The following is a 19306-nucleotide window of genomic DNA, read 5'->3' as shown; positions in this document are numbered from 1 at the left end:
TTCCTTGCCAATTGCACATTTTTTTATCCTTAGGAAAATGAGTTGACCATATATATGTAGATCCATTCAAAACTTGTTGTTCTGTTCCATGGGTATCTACCATTATCTAATATATTTTATTTCAGGACATTATTATTGCTATGTTGTCATCTATAGGCATTCTTTTGTGAACTTTTTGTATAGCTAGGTAGGTCCTTATTGCTCTTCTACCTCTACATTTCTCTTAACAGTGATTATACCAGAAAATGCTCTAGGTGTGACTTAGTACAGGGATCAAACTCAGGACCTTCTGCATACCAATATACTCTTTAGTAAGGTAGATTGAAAGTAAGAGGAGTGATCCCATAAATTTTATTTCTTTTTCAACATGTAATTAAGAGTATCTGATTAGTCCATATTAATTTTTTGACAATAAATGCCATCGAAAACATATGAATTGTATGAAGTTATTGATCACTTTAGTTAGTATAGACATTTTAACAACATTCATTATTCTAATTTATTGTAAATATTTTCCATTTGTAGCTTCCTCATTCTTTCTGCAGTATATCATTACTATAATGATAGTGTGCAGATCTTTATTTACCTCCTTGATTAATGTATACTGATTTTTTTTGTTTAATTCCTGTGAATGTGGTTTCTTAACATTTTCAGATGTTTGGTTACTAATATGCAAAAATGTAGCCTATTTTCTACGTCTTGCTTGGATATTGCAACTCTGGTAAATTTTAACATTTTTGGTGAATTTTTAAGTTTATATATATATATTACTTATATGTAGATAAAAAATCTTTTTGAGGGCTGGGGCAATAGCACAAGTGGTAGGGCATTTGCTTTGCATACGGCTAACGCAGGATGCACCTGGGTTAGATCCCTGGTGCCTATTATGGTCCCCCAAACCAGGAGTGATTTCTAAGTGCATAGTCAGGAGTAACCCCTGAGGGTCATCGGTGTGGACCAAAAACCAAAAAAAAATTTGTTTTGTTTTGTTTTGTTTTTGTTTTCCTGTGGGCCAACCCTGGTGGTTCTCAGAGCTTACTTCCTGGCTTTGTACCATGAATCACTCTTGGTGGGCTCAGGTAGCCATATGCGATACCATGGATCAAACCTGGGTTGGCTCTGTGCATAGCAAATGCCCTACCTGCTGTACTCGGGCCCTGGAGATACAATTTTTAACCACTCCTTTCTAATTTAGATACTTTTTATTTCTTTTTCCTTACTTACAATGCCTAAGTTCAGGTAATATATTGAAAAGAAATAGTGTCTGTGCTTTTTATTTATTATTATCTTATAGGAAAAGTTTTTAGCTACTTGCAATGAATATAAATTTTGGCTTGTCAAATATAGCTTTTTATTGAGTTGCATTCCTTCTATACCTACAATATTAAGTTTTTTAATTTAATTATAAATTTCTCCAAGAAATGTGCCAATGCAGCCAGTGACATTTATTGATATGTTTGTGCCAATTTCTCAGGAATAAATATCAATTTTTTTAACAATATGGTCCTTTTAACAGGCAATTGAATTTGATTGCCTAGGCTGTTGCTCAAGATTTGTCTATATGTGTTCTTCAAATACATTTTCTTACTTTTTTTTGTGGTACTTGTCTGGCTTTGAAATTTGATAATGATAATAATTCTAATATTTAATAAAATAATTTGAATTTAAAGTTTAAAAGAGCTCCACTAAGATTAAATCAACCTAAACATAATAAAGGAATCTTATTGGACTAATGCTCTCATTGTTTCAGCATTTCAACAGTATTATGTTAAAGCCTCAGAAAGGGAATATTATAGACAAATAGACCTATGAAAAATGAAACAAAATTTAAATATCTATATTTTGTAAAGATTAATTTGTTGTTAGATACATTAATAAACTATTTTTTGGTAGATAAGGTATTACAGTTTGGGAAATATAAAGGAATATTGTTAGATTCTTAAGACAGTATTTTTGAGTGGTAAAATATGGTGTCTTATGTATGTATGTTTTTGAGAATATTTCTGATAAAGTCAGAGAGATAGTACAATGTTTAAGATAATTGCTTTGAACATGTCTAACCTGGCTTGATCCCTAAAACCACATATAATACTCTAAGCACCACAGGATCCTGGAACACAGACTCTGGAGTAAACCCTAGAGAAATCCACATGTAGTCCCAAAATGAAAAATAAGTGAATATTACAGTTGTTTAAGATTGATTAAGAAGTGTTTACTTTTGGGGCCCGGAGAGATAGCACAGCAGCGTTTGCCTTGCAAGCAGCCGATCCAGGACCAAAGGTGGTTGGTTCGAATCCCCGTGTCCCATATGGTCCCCCGTGCCTGCCAGGAGCTATTTCTGAGCAGACAACCAGGAGTAACCCCTGAGCACTGCTGGGTGTGGCCCAAAAACAAAAAACAAAACAAACAAACAAACAAAAAGAAGTGTTTACTTTGAAAGAGAGTTTATGATAAATTTTACATCATGTAATTCTCTAGTATTTTTAATAAATTTTTATATTTTTAAAAATATTTTTAGATTTTATTTTTTATATTTTTAAACATAAAAATGTTTATAAAATTTTCATTAAGTTAAAACCAATAGATAAAATAAGTCTGTCAATGTTCCTTAAAAATAATCACTTTATAATAATACAAGTAATATGAACACTGAAAGTTAAAATGCAAGTTTTATATTAAAGATAATATTTTAATGGAATTTATACACTTGTCAATTTGCTCATTACTACTTCTTTCTTCTTCTCCACATTACAAAATTGATTTTTGAAAAGGAAGCAATTCGGTCTCTAAATTTTCTCTTTTGCTTTATAAAATCTGCTCATTCTTACCAATCTTTTAACTTTTATAGATAGTATGCCTCCAGCTAACTCTATAATATGAAATTGATATTCTTTGGTTTTGTGAAAAGCTGACATCTGTGAAACCATTTGAAAATGAACAGGGGAACCATTATGAGGAAATAAACTGCATTATCTGTTCCATTTAAATTGGGCAAAACCTTTGAACTGAACCAAAGACCTCTGGACTGAGCCCAAAACAATTATTTTAAGAAGTCATCAGGCAAATAATTTTTGATAACTGATGATTATAATTATTTAGCTAGAGGACTAATCAGTTGGTTCCCTTTTCATTCTCTCGACTGAATCAGTAAATCAATAATGCAAAGCCCAGAATAATATTTTTGGTTTGTTTGGTTGACACCTGGTTGTGCTCAGATCCCTGGATCTGCATTCAGAAATTATTCTTAGTGGGGCTCCGAGAATTATGTGGGGTACCAGAGATAGAACCAATCCAAAATGTCCTGTCTTCTTTAATATCTTTCAGCCTCTCCAAGAATAGTTGAAGTCTGTTCCTGTTTGGTATTAATAACATCCTGAGGCTGGATCTATAACACAGCTGAAGGGTGTTTGCCTTACACGCAGTCGATCTAGGACTGACCCAGGCACCCCATATGGTCGGTCCCCTGAGCCAAAAGTGATTTCTGAGCATATAGCCAGGAATAACCCCTGAGCATCACAGGCTGTGGCCAAAAAGCCAAAAAAAAAAAAAAATTAACATACTTTTTTATCTGAGGGGTGCTCAATTCCCTGCTCTGCTCTGAGAAGATTCTGGTAATGCTAAGCAAGTAGTGCTAGTGCCAAGGAAACAAATCCAGAATCTTGTATATTAAAAATAATCTCCATTACTTTGAGACAGCTTCCAGGTGCTCAACTCATTTTTATTTAACATACCATCATATCCTCTTACATTTCTCCTCTCATTTAAAAAAAAGTCATAAAAATTTCATTGTTCCTCCTTTGGGACACATTTTAGGTCTTCAAACTGAATCTACACAGCAAATTGCAATTGTTTGATCCCCAAATAAATCAAGTTCCTAGAAAGTTCTACTTAACATTTTTCCAAATAATCGTGTATTTTTGTAATTAGTAAGAAAATCACAGGTTGAGTATGACTATTTTAATAGCAGGAGATAAAATTTTATGAGTCAACATATTTTTTCTCATTTCAATTATCAATTCTATTAAAAAATGTAGCCATAATATTATTTACATAATTGTATTTCTCCATAATAATTGCACCTGGTATAGTACCGATTATATTTTAAAGTTAGCAATGTACTATGTGTTATACCCTAATAGAGTACATGATAAACTATGTGAGACTATATAGGAGAACAGTTTAGCTGAGCCCATATACTATGTCATAAATTTTGTCTGGACATTACTATTTTCTGAATGGCACTTATGAGTAACACTATATTTAACATAATTATAAATAAAATTTGCTTAAGCTAGTCTAGTTATTTGATTTTACTTGCTTTTACTATTTTATTTCTTGAATCTTATTTGCCAACATTTATATTACCAGATGTTCATGCTAATATTTAATATTAGTTCATACTAATATGTTAATGTTCTGTTTTGCCTACTCTAAAACACTTCATGTATTTATACATCAAACGATAATTACTTTAAAAGCTTATTTACTAGATATAGACTCAGATGACTCATAAATTGAAACTATTGTCTGTCATTTAATAAATTTTTTTCACTCTAAAAAAGTGATTTTCTAGCCTTTATAAAAAGTGTTTTATGGGACAACTACTAGGATTGCCAGTGACTCAGGAACAGTTAGTTATACTGTAATGATAATGAGTTTGTTTCTTTGCAGTGATTCACTCTATGCCATTGTTCTTTAATTCTTAGCCAAGTTTTTACTCTTAAACCCTTAATGAATTTTTCTTTAGTATGGTAGTTACATGTTCTCCAGTTCACACTGATTCTTATTCTTTTTATTTTCCTATGAGATTTATTTTTGTTTGTTTGTTTGTTTGTTTTTGGGCTTCACCCGGTGACGCTCAGGGGTTACTCCTGGCTATGCGCTCAGAAATCACTACTGACTTGGGGGATCATATGGGACACCAGGGGATTGAACCGCAGTTTGTCTTAGATTAGCGAGTGCAAGAAAGATGCCCTACCATTTGCTCTACCAATCCAGCCCTGTCTGAGATGATTTGAATTAAACTTATGGTTAGTATGTAATTAAAATTTCTATATCCTTGTATTAGTGCCAAAAGTAATGGTTGCATTAATTACTACTGTATATCTTCATTGCAATTGTTCTCATCTGTAAATGGAGCTAAAATTTTACCAATACTTTTAAGAGACTTGAAGTAATTTAATGAGTTAATACACATGAAACATTTGAGAAATATTTTGAGCATAGGAATGCTACAAGTAATTTTCAGCATAACCAGTGTTATATAACTTATAGTTTGGAAAAAATAATTCTTATCTGTAATCCTCCAAGTAGGATTCTTGAAAAAATTGTAACTCTGAGTTATGAGATTCATGCAAAGCTCTAAATCATTTTGGAATTAGTGTCCAAGGACATCATGATGAGTTAAAAAATATTACCAATCACAGAAATTTAAATAGATCCTTTCAAGGAAGCTGAGTAACCATGTTTTACCAGTTCTACTATATTTGCTATAATTTAAAATAGAGATTATTTTAGATCAGAGATCTTTGGTAGTTACAGATTGGAAAATAAAAATATGCATTTTTGTTTACCATTTACATGGGTTTTCTTCTCTGAGTTTAGAATGCATTTAACCCTAGTATTTATAGTTGTATAAAGATCCAGATCCATATAACTATACAAATTCTACCTGAATTAAAGCCAACAGAATAATCACTAATTGTTCACTGATATAGTCAAGTTAAAGAGCAATTCTGTGCAAAAAAATTAAATCAGAGATATAATCCTTTTTCTTCTAATTGTCATTTCAATTTTAATTGTATTTTGTATTATCTTAACAAATTTATTTTAGAAAAAAATCTTCGTTATAAAATTGTATTACTTTATTTAAATATTGTGTTTAAATAAAGTTCTTTTTGGCTTACCATGTTCTAGAACCAGTGTTTAATTTTCTCCACAATTGTTCTTAGATTCTCACCCACTCCTAAACCTGCTCCTTGGCAAAACAGATAATTTACTTTTTATTCCCTGTTTACAATTGAATGTTAATTTACAAAAAAACTTCAGCAAAATAAAATTAATGAAAATATTCATCTCCTAATAGGATCTTTAAGTCATTGCCTAAAGGTTTATTATCTGTTGCTAGCTGAAAATTCTTTGTTACTGGTATTTTTTGTTGATCTAAAATGGTTTTTATACTACTTTGGAATATTTGTTCTGACTGGGATGTTAATGTTGGAAAATTTGGATGTATTGCACAGCACATATGTGACCAGATACTCCAAGATTTTCAGATTCTGTGGCTGAAATGGTGGCAGTTGTGGATGTCTTTGGCTGTCAGAGCTTATGGAAGTATGGAAATGTGGGAAGTGAAGAGATGCTGTCTGAATTCACTACAAGAAGATCCCAGTGTTCTCAGTACAAATACCAGTATATTGAAATTTTTAGCAACTAAGTGTCTCTGCAGAGACCATGAAGTTGGTCTTTTAGCCTGACAGCAATTATTGATTGTGGGGCATTTGCAAGGCAGGGTCTTAACTCACTATTCCTCCTTAAATTGTGCCCATTTTTAGCTGTGAGACCCCTACACCCATGATTTTTCAGTCTCTTTTACATCTTTCAAGAGTAAGTGGAATTATGGAACTGACCAATCAGCTGACATGACCATGGCTCTGGGATATGTCTGTCTAGAAAAAAGAATTTAAATATATTTACATATAACACTTACTATCATAATGTGAATAATTTATTAGAAATGTTAAAAGCCAAGGTAAATATATTAATTTAATGCCAAGGAATTGTTTATTTAAAATTATCTTCTAACAAAATAAGTATTCGAATTAACTGGTTGATGTTTGTGGTTATAACATTGTTATTGTGTGAATACAGACATTTACTTAAAATATCATTCCAAGAAATAAACTTTGGCTAGTTAACTTAATTTGTAAACAAACTGAAACATTCTACCAGTCTTTTAATTGCAGAGAACACAATTCTGCTGGGAATGAAAGATGTTTACACTAATCAATAATGCAGTACAACATTCATCTAAATCATTTTTATCTTCTATGACAAATAGAAAACTGCATAGTAAGATATAAATAGTCTGTATATTTGGTGTTGCCAAAACTTAAAAAAAAAGCATTAGAGAGACTTAAGACAGTTTAAATTTAAAGGAAGAGAGAAAAAATAAACAGTCCCTCTCCTTACCTTATTACACATGATCATTTTGATATTATGAAAGTAAACTTTGTTTAAATGTGTTCAATAGTAAAGAATAAAATGCAATTCCTTTATAATGGTGCCGTTCCTTACCGTATTACACATGATTACTTTGATATTATGAAAGTAAGCTTTGTTTAAATGTGTTAAACAATAAAGAATAAAATGCAAATTGCTTTATGCAAGATTCCCACTTATCATTTACACGAATATGTATTTGAAATGTGACTACAGAGGTTTGAATAGCTTGCTTAGTCATTCACTTTATACTTGTTAGGATCATTCACAGACAAAATTTTGGTTCTATTTATTGCAAAAAAAAGTTGATTAATCAATTACAATGTGAGTTTCAAGAATGATAATTTTCTAACTTTCTTGGCATTTTAACACAATATATAAAAATAATTTTCAAGTAATTGTAGCTGTGGATGTGGTTTTCCTAGTTGAATTGTACTTCAATAAAACCTGCTTTTAAATGTTTGATTGCTTTGCTTTTGCTTTATATAAAAGTGTTTTGCATATGTAGCTCAACTTTTTAGTTAAGCTTGATATAAAGGAACAACTTTTGCTCAATCAATAATAAGAAAGTGTATTTTTAAATCATAGATTACAAGCTCCATTCTTGATTTTTTCAGTAATGCTCCTTTGTTACTTTGAAGATATTAAACTGGCCTCATGACATTGGAGCCAGAGTTAACTAGATATTTACAAATAGAGTGAGGCTCAAATAAATAATGTATCTCACTGGACTCAAGAGAGCAAGGGATAAAACTAAAATTTATCCAAATAGTTTTTTGATTTAGTTAATAAGGTTAAGAACCCAACATAAAATGTGCTAGTAATTTAGTATTTTCAATGATTTCCCTTTAAAATTTATATGGCAATCAATAGTGGTGAAACTGATCAGCTTGTAGAAGTGTAAGGCAATTTGTTGATTGTAACGCTCAGATATTGAAACCAATAAAAATATATATGAATTTGTTGCCCAGAATTGGGATTTACTTATGGTGGGATTACTGGATAATAAAAAGAGTTGTGTTTGAAGTGAAAAGATTGGATTTTGGAGAGAATTAATTTTTTTTGTGAGGAACAAAGTAGTAGTCAGTTTCATTAATTCATCAGAATAATGATCCAATTCTACTTAAAAGTTACACTGCAAGTTTATCATTTTAATAAGCTTTCGATATTTGTTTTTTATATAATTTTTGAATTTTGATTAGGCAGTTTATGTTTATTGAGGATGAATTAAAATTGGGGTAGAACTTCTATTGTCATTCATGGTACCTTAGTAGCCTTTCAAATTTGCCACTCTCAAAAACCAAACTGCTGTGTTAACATTCCAGAGTGAGCCTTTGTCACAGAAGTGTTCATTTTAGAGCTACATTGAGTTCCTTTTTGATGCTGTTGACTCACTTTTCTCCAGAGAACAGTTTCAGTTCATTGTGGACTCAAGATATTAGAACTATGTGAAATTGATTTTTCCGACATTATAACACATTAAATGCTTAACCACAAGGAGCAAATGTGTTTAATCAAACTCTATTAAGAAAAAACTTAAATAATCATAGAAATTCTTTTTCTTTTCAACATCTAACAAAAATATTATAGTTCTACATTTTAGGATATTTTGCTGTCAGTATTTTGACATATTAGACTTGTAAGTATGTACTATTACATGAACTAATTAGTAACACATTTTATTTATAGATATTGTTATTTCTGGTGAGTGAAATCCAAATTTTGATTTTATTTATTAAATTGTTTTTTATTAGAGGAAAATTATCAATTTGACTAGTATGTTTGTTACATTTAGTGTTTTTTTCTTTTTCTTTTCTTTTTAAATTTATTGATCCTATGGTTTACAGCACTACTAATGATTTCTCATGCATCTAATTTCAGTGGCATACGCATCACCAGTATTAGGATCTTTCAAATTAGTGTTGTTCTAGGAAATACAGTTAACTGTAATCCCTAAATTACGGAGGTGTGTTGTTTTGGTTTTGATTCTACATTTCAAATACAATTTCAGCCAGAAATCAAAATCATTTCTAACATCTGCCACTTTCTCTTTTATTTTTACAAAGCATTTCCTCCTCTACTTTATATGAAAACCCTCAGCCCCCCAGCAGTGCTCAGAAGACCTGGGTACCTATACTTGATGATTCTTGGCCAACAGGGCCTGAAGATCAATTTGAGGACTCAGGAAACAGTGCTGCTCAGACCCTGAGATGCCAGGGTCATCCAGTGGTACAGGGATTCACAGGTCTACATATAGTAATGCTTATGGGACCATGGGGTGACCCTTACTCCCTCTACTGAACACCTCAATCCCTCTAATGTCCCTCTCATGTCCCTCCTACTTTCTGATACTGTGCTGCCACATCATGTATTTCAAATTTCTAAAATGGCAGTGTGAATGTTCTAGTAATGTCAGTGGCTCCTTGGTAATGTATATGTATACATATTTTATTTTTGAAAAAGTTATTATTTTATATTCAATCTTCTCACATAGAATAAAAACCATTGTAATATATTTCTTTTACACACTCCATAGTCACTAAATTTAAAATAAAATATTTTAGATTTTATAAACAGAAGCATTTGTATCTTTGCATTTAGGTTTTCTTGTTATCCATTTGAAACATTTATTTTATCAATAGTCTTTTTTTTTCATTATTTTTGGTTTGTGAATGTAATTAATCATTTAGCTCTTCGTGGCAGTTCTGTATTGATCTATTTTGTCTACTACAACAATATTTATTGGAATTATGCATTCACCAATTTTAGGTGGAGGTCCAGGGACTATCAAATTTTACATTTTATAACTCCTTTCAATTATCCACAATTATTAGAGATCAATAAAGCTGTATTAAAATTTAAAATTACAATATTTTGATTTTGTATTTGTACATTTGAAAACAAGATTAAAGCAATAGGTAATGAAAAGTAATATACTGTGATGAAAAATAAGTTTTCCAAGGAGAGAAAATACTGAGAAAATGTTTTCATGTTAACATGAGAGATTAATGCCTCTCCTCATGCCTCATGAAGACAGAAAGATTTTCATCTGTTTTCTGTTTCTCAGTCTGCTTCTGGAAAACATTATTGTGTGAACATGAATGCTAGAGAACAAAAGAAGAAAAGCATCTTAGTACTATGAGAACAGTCTTTATGTCACATAACTTCTAAAATATTCAGGAAACTTCCTAGTATGTTAGGGGCATATTTTTCATTTATTTATGCTTGTGATAGTAGAGATCAAATACAGAGTCTTACATATACAAGGAAAGTGTTATAACACTGAGCCATTTCCTCAGTGTTTGTGTCACATTTAATATCATAGTATATATTCACAAGTGATGTACATAGTAGTTTAATTTTTATTCATATTAAGTAATCTTTGCCATTGTTCAACATGCTTTCTGAATTTTTATAACAGACTGCTGGAATGTATTTTCTTATTCTTCAGCTATGTGGGCTTGGTTTTATTTAATTTAGTTATTTATTTATTTTTTTATTTTGAACCACACCTAGTGGTACCAACAAATTACTCTTTATACTGTTGATCACTTCTTGGCAGACCATAGAGATTTGCATGAATCAAACCCAATGTGGCCATGTGTAACACAGTGTCCTACCCACTGTACTATCTCTCCAGTCTCTCTGAAACATGTTTGCTTATGCAACTTGTATATATTTATCAGTATAGTGCATGTAGAAAAATTATTTTTGTGACTTCATAATTTTTCCTTTCCTGAATATCAGAAATTTTGTTTTATATGGTAATTAATCTCAGAAAACATTACTCAGTCATTTGGTTTATTTTATAATGTTACTATTTGTCTTTTCCATATGGATTTATAAGTTGTTTCGTTTAAATATTTAACCCATATATTTATATGTGTTCACTTTGAAGACATGAGTTCATGCTTACTAAATTTGGGGTACAAAGATGCAGGAAAAATTTTTAATTTTGGTACTTTAGCTTTTACTGATATATGATTATTTCAAATTATACAGTGGGGGTACTGGGGTATTTATTTGTAAACATTACGTAGACAAAGAAATTCATGTGCCAAAAATTCTCAAATCTTATCATTATTTCCAAAGTGTAACATTTTTATTTTTTTCTAAATTGAAACTTTTTGATTTCTAGTAATCTTTGCCCTTTTTTCCTACTATTAATTCTTCCAAAAAAAAATCATCCCTTGTGATTTTTAGAATATATTCAAATTGTGTTCTCTTTCTGATTATCTCTCCTAATACCAATCTAGTTGAGGTCATTTGAATTTTTCAGAATTGCAGAGAAGGTATTATAAAATGGTTGGCACTTTAAAGGCCACTCAGCTGATACAAAACAAATAAGCATCTGTCTACCCTAAACATTTTTATAGTAATTGCTTTGCTAATATTTATGCTTGATTCACAGTACATAATAAAAATCATAAACATCTGATAAAATTGGTTTAACAAATTAGCATTGATATGACCAAAGAAAGGGATACATTAAACACCAAATTTCATGGTACACCAAAGTATACTACTTAACGCACAGATTCTGGTTCCAAGCATTTTGATTAGATGACCTAAATATTCTATATTTATAACATTTTGCAGATAATATTAATGTTCCTGATCCAAATGCCACATTTTTAGTGTTAACATGCTTCAAGGAAAACAATTAGCATTCTCATTTTTAATTCATTAGAAACAGCTTATTCATTTCTTTTATTTTTTATAAAATGGCTTTAACAGTCAGTTTTCCTCAGTTAACTTAATAAAAATATATTTTAAAACATTTTACCTTTATGTGTTAATGGACTGACAAAAACCACAGCTGATTATGAACATTATTTTCCAGAAGATTCTGTAAGTTGAAAAAGTCCTTAATTCTCACTCAACTGAATGAGGAATATATATTTAACGGGCTTTGGTCCCCACAGTACCCTGAGATAAACCAGTTTGCCAAAACAGGACAAAAGAGACATTGCTTTTGAGAGACCATGAGAGCAACTAGCTATTTTAATTAAGATCCCATAGTAATGAGCCCGGGAAAGTTCCCAGCTTCCATGGAATCCCAGCACCTGCTTTGAGGAGCTCGATATGGAACATTTAGAATTTTCAGTCAAGGAAACAATTATTTCAAATTATTTCAAATGCAGTTTTTATACATCCAAACACCTGGCAGCATGAGGGAAATATAAGATTGTCATTGAGAAAGCAGCAGAAAATAGTTTAATTTGCTGTGAATCTTGTCCATTTTGACCTATGAGACTGAGAATACAGTCCTGTTAGAAGTTCTGCAGTTTAATAATTTCAGAGAGAATAAATAGTGCCTGAGGTTTAACAGTTTGAAGAACGAGACCACTTTGGTAGGATATGTAGAGCATGTTTGATGATCTTCTATTCTCTATTCTATTCTATTTGATGACCTTATACCTTTTCTTTGTCACTCTCCGTTATATGTTGGAACTCACCAAAAGTGGTAGGTTTTGGCTATTATTTTTTTCAAATGCAAATTAACTGTTTCCTTTCCATTTTGAAATTCCTGTCATTGAATATTGTTCCTTTTTAATTTTTTATACTATCTGCATTACATGTGGTCTTGATTTTGTTTGCTTGGTTTTTGTTTGTTTTTATTTTATTTCCTCCAGAGTGATAGCTCCTTCTCGTTTATATTTGATTTTACTAAATTAAATTTTTGGCTACTTTAATTTTGTTTTATAAATTCTTTATAGACATTTGTCTTGATTAATCAGATTGGTTGACGTCTTGTCTCTCCTCTCTCCTTTCTCTCTCTCTCTCTCTCTCTCTCTCTCTCTCTCTCTCTCTCTCTCTCTCTGCTTTCTGTGAGGGTTTGTGAAACTGAAAGGGCTTGGGTCCTCCCTCAAATGGGCAATGGGGTTTTGTTTTTTTTTTAATTAATTTTTTATTTCTAATTATGAGAACAAAGATGCAAAGAAAGAGGACAAGGTAAAGTTACAGTAGAAGGACAATCACCCATAAACAGAATTCTCAGAAATCCCCTTGCTGATATCTTAACTTTGAACTTTCAGCCAAAGAACATTAAGAAAAATAAAACAGAACTCATGTACAATTATTTTATCTCACAAGTCCCCAGATTGTAATACATAATATTTCTTAGCAACACAAAAAGAAATCTAAAGCCATAAAACTTTTGTAACTCTTAAACATTGAAGTCATAGTACTTTTTTTACACTTCCATGCAAATTAATATTAGTTTAAGTTAACCTCAACAGGGGTTTTGGTTTTGCAGCTGCAATTTCCATGCAGCAAGTTCTGAGAAGTCTCTGGGTACCTAAGGGATTCATACTTGAGGAAAAGGCTGTGCCTATGGTACAGAATTCAAAAAGGTTCAACTGGGATAACATTTTTTGTTTTGTTTTGTTTTGTTTTTATTTATTTTACGTCTTTGGGCCACACCTAGTGACACTCAGGGGTTACTCCTGGCTATGTACTTAGAAATGGCTCCTGGCTTGGGGAACCATTTGGGACACTGCGGGGATTGAACTGCTCTCCATCCTAGGCTAGCGCACGCAAGGTAGATGCCTTACACCTTGCACCTTCACTCCAGCCCCTAGGATTACATTTTGAATATTAAACCTTTGTCAGAAGTGTATAATTTAACTTCTTTAAATATGTTCACATGGTTTGGGGAAATGGGCAAACAACTAAAACAAGAATTAAGTCATATTAATAGTCTTACTAAACAAAAAATGTTGAAAGATAAAGTGGAAATGGAAAAATTCCAAATTAAAGTGAAATAACTTCCTAGAGAATTTCAACAGATAAAGCAGTTTAAATTGTCTTTATAATTCCTATTTCTTTAGCCTGAAGAAAAGAAAATGAATAGAAACAAGTGGAGATGGCAAAGGGAAACCATGGAGTTTATCCTGATAAAGGGAAGAGAAAAGAAAAAGAAGATAATTTGAACTAATAGAAACACATGAATCACAGTGGTGCATATACACAGTGGAATACTATGCAGTCGTCAAGAAAAATGAAGTCATGAAATTTTCCTATTCGTGGATGAACATGAAAATTATTATGCTGAGTGAAATTGAGTCAGAGGGAGAGAAATAGATACAGAATGTCTCACTCATTTATGGGATTTAAGAACAATAAAAGATATTATTGTAATAAAATCCAGAGACAATAGAGATGAGGGCTGGAGGGACTGGCCCATGATGAGAAGCTATTTACAAAGAGTGGTGAGTGTAATTAGAGAAATAACTACACTAACAACTATCATGACAACGGTAGTGAGAGAAGTAGTATGCCAGTCAGGGAGTGGGCGAGAAAAGAGATTGGGACATTGGTGGTGGGATAATTGCACTGCTGAAAGGAGTGTTCTTTTTTATAAGTGAAATCCAACTACAAACATGTTTGTAATCATGGTGCTTAAATAGATATAGTATTAAAAAAAAGAAACATTTAAGTAGAAACTTAACCAATATTGTATTGTAATAAAAATTGATTCATCACAAATTCTCCCAAATTGAACAAATACCAATCAAGTAAACTAAATACTACCCACAATCAATATGCATTACAATCAACCTGTTAAAAGCCATGGACAGATCTTGAAAACAGCAAGAGAAACATAACATCAATCACCACAACTTCTCAATAGTTGAGAATGGCGAATATATGTAGGAGTGTTATGTTCTCATCTCTCAACAGCAAAGAAAACTATTTAAGCAAAAATCAGAAAAGATCAGAAGCAAGGTTTTCATAATTTTTAAAACAAAATTTATAAAGAATCAAATGTTCAATCAAGAAAAAAATAACCTCAACAGTTCTAAAATTTTGCCATATTTACTTACTTTGGTATTTACTGGAACCGTAATATTCTACTTGAATATATGGGCATTGTTTCTGGTAAAAACAAATTTTATATAATTTTATGACTATATTTGCCTGATGGCTATTTAAAGCACTAACACAAAAATCTATTTTTTTGTTTGATTTAGGGCTATGCTAGTTGTGCTGGGATATATTCTTGGTTCTGTGTTTAGGATACACTCCTGGTAGGACACAATTGTGGTGTTTGTAATCAAACATAGGTCAACTGCAAACAAGACAAGCATCCTACCCTATCTAGCCATTTTCTCCGACCCTAAACATCTGCTATTTGCCTAATTTAGAATTGAAGTAGAAATAACAATGTATAATTACCAATAACCCAGCAAGCTAAACTTATATAGTGACAAATTATACAGTTTAAATTTATAATAGGCTAACATAATATCTAGCATTCAAAAACTAAGAAAATTACCATTGGAAAAAATGTATATCCCAATATATACATTTTAGAGGGGGCTTTAGAAACAACATAATACAAAGTGTATGCTCTGAAGCAGCCCTGTTTATATGATAAAGTTTCTAGTCTTGTGCGCAACCTTGACAGGGTATTTAAAATGTGTCCTGGCACAGACACCATTTTGCATTGTATCCAAAATATAAGAAAAGAATGTTTGCCTTGCACAGTAGGAAAAATTAACTCAGAATTGGAGCCGGAGTAATAATAGTACAGAAGCTAGTATGGCACTTTCCATGCACAAAGTTGACCTTGGTTGAATCTCTAGCATCAAATATGGCCCCTGACTCTCTGGTCACAATTGATCCCTGAGTGTAACACCAGAAGTAAGCCCTGAACGCTTTTGGGTATGGTCCAAAGAAGAAAAGTAACAACGACAAAGAAAGTTATTCAAAATTTACAAAAAAGCTAACTATATGAAACTCTTCAAATGAAGAAAATTATCATGACCTTGGACTTGGCAATGAACTTAATTTTACATATCACATAAAAGCATAAACATTTATATAAAAATAAACTGGACTGTGTACACCTTAAAACTTTTTGAACCAAAAGGACATATATACTTTTTAACAACACCCAAAAATATTCTTAATTCTCGACTGTTTCTAGGGAAAAAAAAATGAAATTCCCTAGATTTGAAGGATTATATTCAAATAGGTCTCTAAAATCAGTGTATATGTAGACGTGACTTCCTATACAGTGGCCCTCTCTGACTGCCAAGCCTAATCCATAAAAAGCTCATCTATACAATGTATATAGCCCCTCTAATATATTTCCCCTCCCCCACACCAGAGCCCCTTCTACTCACTCATTCCCAATCCGGATTCGTTATCTTCCCCTTAATTAACCCTCTTTACATCAGTTCTTTAATTTGTTAGGCACCAAGACTGACTTCCTGCCCCAACAGATTCTGTCCTTTGGCACACCCCTACAAAGCTCATTATTACTCCTTAACTCTCTCACCCCCAACCATCAGTACCCCACATTTACCCTTTATAACTTCAGTACTACACAGTCCTAATCACAGACCAAAGTCATACATTGGATTTAACAACCCCCAACTATTTCAAAAGACATAAAATGGACACATATGTCTTTTGAATATTTTATGTGTATTTTCTTTAACAGCTATAACTCTTTCTAAATATTCTTTTACCGTGACGATTCTACCCCCTTTTTATCTTGTCTTCTCTTTGTGAGTTGTTCAATAAGGAATTTTGGTGGAAGAGTCCCTAAGTTTAATGCTTATGATTGAACCATGTCATGGGGATTGTTGAACTTGTTCTTATGGCCCCCATATGCGCCGATAACGCCATGTGGCTTCGTACCTTGTTTGCATAGGCACATTAAAATGAGAAAATACTATACATACAAATAAGTTGTGATCTAATAGAGACTGGAACACACAAATCTTGTAGTACAATGGGACCATACACCCTGAACATTGATATAATGATCTGGCACAGGCCTCAGAAAAATTGACATCCTCCATTCACTTCTGAACCAGTGAAGCTATCTATGAAACATCCAAGGTTTTTTTATAACAACACCTGGTAGCAATCCTCTACCAGGGAAGACCCTACAGCTGCTCTGACATCGACCTTCTCAAAAAGACACTAAGAAGACTTGACAACAACAACGACCTGCTTACAGGACAGGCAGGGCTCTCTGCATTGGCCTTTAATTGTGAGGTGAAATGAGAGGACACTCTGCAACATCCTGACTGCAATGTAGGATATGCAAATTCCAGGATCTTTAATGCAGAAACATGATACCAACTACAGAGACTGTGTGAAAAATAAAACTGTATTGGCACAACAGACAATGACTTGGATTGGACAAACTAGTTTGCCTGGAGCCTAGAGTTGGTCTTATGCCAGGAAACTTCAGGAGTAGGGTCTCCATTAATTTAGGCCAAGAATTTTCTTTTCCATGTCCCTCATATTTTGGTGGGCCTATGCAAACAATAATTGCCACTCTAACACCGTTTTTTTATTTATTTATTTTATTTAACCAACTTTATTACATACATGATTGTGTTTGGGTTTCAGTCATGTAAAGAACACCACCCATCACCAGTGCAACTTTCCCATCACCAATGTCCCAAATCTCCCTCCTCCCCACCCAACCCCTGCCTGTACTCCAGACAGGCTTTCTATTTTCCTCGTATATTCTCATTACTAGGATAGTTCAAAACGTAGTTATTTCTCTAACTAAACTCATTGCTCTTTGTGTTGAGCTTCATGAGGTGAGCTGTAACTTCCAGCTCTTTTCTCTTTTGTGTCTGAAAATTATTATTGCAAGAATGTCTTTCATTTTTCTTAAAACCCATAGATGAGTGAGACCATTCTGCATCTTTCTCTCTCTCCCTCTCTCTGACTTATTTCACTCAGCATAATAGATTCCATGTACATCCATGTATAGGTAAATTTCATGACTTCATCTCTCCTGACAGCTGCATAATATTCCATTGTGTATATGTACCACAGTTTCTCTAGCCATTCATCTGTTGAAGGGTATCTTGGCTGTTTCCAGAGTCTTGCTATGGTAAATAGTGCTGCAATGAATATAGGTGTAAGGAAGGGATTTTGTGTTGTGTTTTTCTGTTCCTAGGGTATATTCCTAGAAGTGGTATAGCTGGATCGTATGGAAGCTCGATTTCCAATTTTTGGAGGAATCTCCATATCGCTTTCCATAAAGGTTGAACTAGACGGCATTCCCACCAGCAGTGAATAAAAGTTCCTTTCTCTCCACATCCCTGCCAACACTACTTGTTCTCATTCTTTGTGATGTGTGCCAATATCTGGGGTGTGAGGTGGTACCTCATAGTTGTTTTGATTTGCATCTCCCTGATGATTAGTGATGTGGAGCATCATGTATGAAGGTTAAATCCAAATGGATGAAAGACCTTGATATCAGACCCGAAACCATAAGATATATAGAACAACTCGTAGGTAAAACACTCCAGGACATTGAGACTAAAGGCATCTTCAAGGAGGAAACCGCACTCTCCAAGCAAGTGAAAGCAGAGATTAACAGATGGGAATATATTAAACTGAGAAGTTTCTGCACCTCAAAAGAAATAGCGCCCAGGATACAAGAAACCCCCACTGAGTGGGAGTACCTATTCACCCAATACCCATCAGATAAGGGGCTAATCTCCAAAATATACAAGGCACTGACAAAACTTTACAAGAAAAAACATCTAATCCCATCAAAAAATCGGGAGAAGAAATGGACAGACACTTTGACAGAGAAGAAATACAAATGGCCAAAAGACACATGAAAAAATGTTCCACATCACTAATCATCTGGGAGATGCAAGTCTAACATCGTTTTTACTGTGCTCCTTTGAATCTAATCCTTAAGAAAAACAACCCACTTAAACTTTTGAGGTTAACTTAAACTAATATGCATGTGCATGGAAATGTAAAAAAAGTACTATGCCTTCAATGTATAAGGAGTTACATAAGTTTTATGGCTTTAGATTGCTTTGTGCGCTGCTAAGAAATATTATGTATTTGGAGAGATAGCACAGCTTGCCTTTCAAGCAGCCGATCCAGGACCAATTGTGGTTGGTTCGAATCCTGGTGTCATATATGGTCCCTCGTGCCTGCCAGGAGCTATTTCTGAGCAGACAGCCAGGAGTAACCCCTGAGACCGCCGGGTGTGGCCCAAAAACCAAAAAAAGAAAAAAAGAAAAAAAAAGAAAAGAAATATGTATTACAATCTGGGGACTTGAGGGACAAAGTAATTGTA

The 19306-nt window shown here is 32.9% G+C and overlaps 1 pseudogene; it reads left to right on the top strand.

The window, feature by feature from the left end:
- The first annotated feature begins 6289 nt into the window (after positions 1 to 6289).
- Positions 6290 to 19306, top strand: part of LOC126004325 (60S ribosomal protein L18-like) — a 111997-nt pseudogene continuing 98980 nt past the window's right edge.

The sequence above is a fragment of the Suncus etruscus genome, chromosome 3 (assembly GCF_024139225.1).
Source record: "Suncus etruscus isolate mSunEtr1 chromosome 3, mSunEtr1.pri.cur, whole genome shotgun sequence".
Lineage (NCBI taxonomy): Eukaryota > Metazoa > Chordata > Mammalia > Eulipotyphla > Soricidae > Suncus > Suncus etruscus.
The sequence above is the reverse complement of the archived record's forward strand: the minus strand, read 5'-3'. Positions and strand labels throughout refer to the sequence as shown.